General features: G+C 36.5%; 1 pseudogene; it reads left to right on the forward strand.

Moving 5' to 3' along the window:
- The first annotated feature begins 3,303 nt into the window (after positions 1-3,303).
- LOC109501917 lies at positions 3,304-3,733 on the forward strand (annotated as a pseudogene).
- The last annotated feature ends 1,151 nt before the right edge of the window (positions 3,734-4,884 follow it).

The following is a 4,884-nucleotide window of genomic DNA, read 5'->3' on the forward strand; positions in this document are numbered from 1 at the left end:
GTCGTATCTCATTTAAGAGATTTCATATCTAGGAGCACCTGGGTGGCTCAATATGTTGAGCGTCTGACTCTTGATTTCGGCTCAGGTCATAATGGGATCCTCCCTCTTCCTTTCTCTCTGCCCCTCCTCCCCCCACTCTCAGAATAAATAAATAAACATTTACAAAAAGAGAGAGAGATTTCATATATAAATAAGTCACGTCTTACCTAGATGTGACAACTCCTTCAAAGTCATTGGCTACTGAGGTTTAATATCCCCATGATGTAGGTAAAATATATTACGATTTCTGTTAAAATAAGAACAATGAGGCATTCAGAAGCTGTCTCATTTCTATTTGAATAGAACATTCAATATTTGTGGCTTAGTCTGACACACAGGCAAGAGCAACATTCAGTTCAGTTCAGAAGTATATGCAGAGACTAATTAAAATTGTATTTTAGAACTATTAGAGGGGAGGAGAGTAATTCTAAATTGTGTTGAGGCTAGTTACAGAATTCTTCATTTATTTTCTCAGACTAATACCCCATAATATTTCAATGGTTATTCTGGTATCATCTGAGGACATACACATACACAGACACACATATACAAAATTTGAAGAGGTCATATTGCCTTAAGAGATATCCATTAAAATAGTTGTCCCAAATATGTTCTTTTGATTAGTATGTGTTATGTTTAAATGCATATTTTCAGATTTATATATATAATTATTGATATTCCTCTAGCCTTTCCTTAATAATAGATTGCATATCTAGAGAGGAATGTGGGTAAAGAGTGAGCTGTGAGTTCATGTGTGAACTTGCCCTAAAATACTCAATATTAATAATGAGGATTTACCTTTTTAAGAAAGTGAAAGTACTTTCAAAAGTAAAGTTATGCTTTTTAACCATTAAAAGTAATTTTTGAGGCAATTTTGAAAAAAAAAAGATACTTCCTTTAGCAGCTCAAAAGTAGGAACAACAACAACAAAAAAAAAACAAACAGGCTAAAGTTAAGTCTATGACCATTCTGTCATAGTACATGTTACAAATGATCCCAATATTTATGTGAAAATATACTGTGTCTGGTAAGCTTTGGTTCTCAGTGGCCTTAATATTGCATTTCAGATAAAAGATTTAAAAAGACCAACAAACAAACATTTTTTAAAAACATAAAATTTCTCTCTTCTAGTTAAAAGTGGATTATTGAAGCTATGGTTAATAAAAAGAAAAATATCAAGTAGCTATAATCTTACCCAAATTCACATCTGATTTTCTATTTCAGTTCAGAATACTTCTGTATTCATGCTGAATCTTGGATTCAATATTAATGTTTTGCAGGTTGGCTTGAAACTGGTTCTAAAAAGGAAATCAAGGGGCGCCTGGGTGGCACAGTCGGTTAAGCGTCCGACTTCAGCCAGGTCACGATCTCGCGGTCCGTGAGTTCGAGCCCCGCATCAGGCTCTGGGCCGATGGCTGGGAGCCTGGAGCCTGTTTCCGATTCTGTGTCTCCCTCTCTCTCTGCCCCTCCCCCGTTCATGCTCTGTCTCTCTCTGTCCCAAAAATAAATAAAAAACATTGGAAAAAAAATTTAAAAAAAAAATAAAAAGGAAATCAAGTAGGCAACCTGCACTTTGATATAGTAGGAGAACACCTTTTATAAAAAAACGTACAATAGTTGAGACTTATGTTTGTTTTTCCTGTTACTTTTTATTATTAAAACTCTTTCATAAAGCTGTTATTTCTTCCATGCCCAGAAGGCAAGAGCTTGGCTCTCTGTTGAATTAGTTCATCTAAATGTCAACTGTTTTTTGTTTTTTTTTTTTTTTTATGGAATGAGAATTTTGACTTAGTATTCTCATTTAGGACTACAACTATCTGACCTTTAAGATCCTTTCCTACGCTATGATTTCTGATGATTTTATGATAACTTTCCTTAAAATTAAAGGTAAAAAATATTTATCCTAATTGTTAAGTAGAATTCACTGTTATATTAGCTTAAGGCAGAATATGAAAATATTTATGTCAACTATGGCCGTCTATTGAGATGAATATAGATCCTAAGCAGTCTCTAAGGAGCTTTCCGAGTGTCTTTGGGTTGCTGCCTGAGAAAAAGGAAGCACTGATAAATTTCTCCTCCAAAGATTTTATTCTTGAATCCCCTTCCCCCTCTTTGTGCCCCCCCCCCCCCCACCGCTTTGATATCTCTAAGGAGTGACACAGGCCCAGCGGGAGGGCATAACAAATGAACACATCTGAGCTCACATACTAGATACAGTTGGTCAATGTACAGATACCCAGTTGCTTTTACTTAAATGAGGTTTTGTAGTTTAACCCTAAATGAGGTTTTGTAGTTTAACCCTAAATGAGGTTTTGTAGTTTAACCCCTTTGCTCTTATTCAAAAACTCCCTCTCAAGGTTCCCTACAGAGTTTGTTGGCTCACATTCGTCCCTTTTATCCCACATTTACTCAAGACTCTCACTGGCTCCCAGCTCTACATCTTTAGTTCCAGTTTCAAAGTATTCTCACTGCCGTCCCCCCCTGAATGCTGACTCAGTGGCTCTGCATTCTCTTCAGTCTGCCCCTCCCCTGTGACATTCCCACTGCTCCCTGACCCAGTGTCCCTGCTTCCTGGGATGGCTCTACATAGTCCTGTCTGTTCTGCTTCAGTTCTTTCAGGGCTTTTTGTGGTTGTTGACTCCTTTTCATAGTTTGATCACGTTTCCTTTTTATTACTTTCAGAGTTTCCCAATTGAGATTAGCATATAGCCCTTGCCTTTCCGTGGTCTGTAATGGCATGCCATACCTACAGTCTAAAGAACATTACCTATCTAGAAATAACTAACATTCAGCATGATGAAATGCATTACATATGTTGAGAATACATGAGTTTATAAAAAATACTTAGAAGTATTCATTAGTCATCTTGGAAGCTAATAACAAAATGGAGAGGCAGAGACAGAATCAAGCATTTATCATGCTTTTCCCATAAGGACTATATCTCAGAGTAACTAAAGAGTTGATGAGGGAAAGTTTGTTTGTTTGTTTTGTTTTAATTGCAGCTAATAAATGCAGAAAGGACAATAGAATCTAAACATCACCACTTTGCAATCCCTAACAAGATAAAGAATCTGGGCAAAGGCCATCAATAGCTTCTGGGCCATTAAGTGAAAGACTAATGGGGAGCTTTATAAAGAACGGATCAAGTTGACGATACCAAAACCCACGGATCTAGTTTAACTTTACAAAAAGAGAAACAACCACACACTCTGTGTCTCCTTATACGACAGCGCTTTTCCACCATCATGAAGCTTGGCCACCATCATGGACGACACAGTAACTATCTGGACCAGGAGGTTCCTGACCAACCGACTACATCAGCAGAAACACACGGTCCTTGACATGCTTCACCCCAGCAAGGTAACAAACAGTACCTACGACAGAAATTCAGGAAAAGCTAGCCAAAATGTATAAGACTACACCAGACGGCATCTTTATATTTGGATCCAGAACTCACTGTGGTGGTGGCAAGACAATTGGCTCTGGCATGATTTGTGATCCCTCGGATTATGTCATGAAAAACGAACCCAGATGTAGACTTGCAAGACATGGCCTGTATGAGAAGAAAAAGGCGTCAAGGAAGCAGCCAAAGGAATGCAAGACCAGAATGAAGAAAGTCGGGGGGACTGCACAAGCCATTGCTGGTATTGGCAAAAAGAAGGAGTCAAGACTCCGCAGTGACTATCTGTGGTGATTGTGCAGATTTTTCTTGAGAAGATTAATAAACCCAGAGCGTTTATATGTAAAATAGAAATGTATTATATATGTAAAATATATAAACGTTCTGAGTTTGTTAATAGATAATAATATATATACACAATAATATAGATACACAATACATATATAATACACAATAACATATACACACAGTAATATACATATACACACACAACCCTAACTGTGAAATATTCTCATAAAAAAGTGGAAGAGATTCTTATCAAGGCCTCTAGATCTAACTGCCAGTTGTCTAGGAGACAGGATATCACAAAGGCAATCCGTAAAATCCAGAATGTGAAAACTTCTACAGGGAAAATTATCTGCTTTCTTCAATAAATTACAAGAAAAACAGAAAAGCAAAGGATACACATATGTTACAAAAACTTTGGAGACAGATTAATGTGCAATGTATACATTTTGGCTCCTGATTTGAACAAAGCAAAGCAATTGTAAACAACAGATCTCTCACGGAACAGTCAGAGAAATCCAAAGATTGGGTTTTTGCTAGTATTAGGGAACTGTTTATTAAATTTTAGGTGTAATAATGGTATTGTGGTTATTTTTTAGAAAGAATCCTTCTCTTTATTTTTTTTAATATTATTTTGTTAAATTAATATCCACACCCAACATGGAGCCTGAAGTCACAACCCCAAGATCAAGAGTCGCATTGCTCTACTGACTGAGCCAGCCAGGTGCCCCAAGAATCCTTATCTTTAAAAGATATATCATAAAACACTCATAGATATAGTTATATAAACTCTTGGATTTGTATAAAAATAATCCAGAAGACAGAAGATGTGGATGGGGTAAAGATGAAAGGAGACTGGCCATGAATTGACAAGTTTTGAAGCTGGTGATGGTAGTTCATTATACTATTTTTATACACTTTGGTATATGCTTAAAATTTTTCATAATAAGTTGTAAAAGATTCAGCAAATAATACATTTCTCTGCAGATGCAATAGGAACTCCAGTGTCAAGAGAGAAACTTATTCTAGAAATTATAGCCTATCAAATGGAAGCTATTCTGTAGGAGTGTAGTGATACTCTTAACCCACTTTCTTCTCCTTTTCCTCCAAAAAGCTTCAGAAAATGTTACTGTCTGTTAAAATGTAGACATTGAGTGACT

The sequence above is a fragment of the Felis catus genome, chromosome B4 (assembly GCF_018350175.1).
Source record: "Felis catus isolate Fca126 chromosome B4, F.catus_Fca126_mat1.0, whole genome shotgun sequence".
NCBI lineage: Eukaryota > Metazoa > Chordata > Mammalia > Carnivora > Felidae > Felis > Felis catus.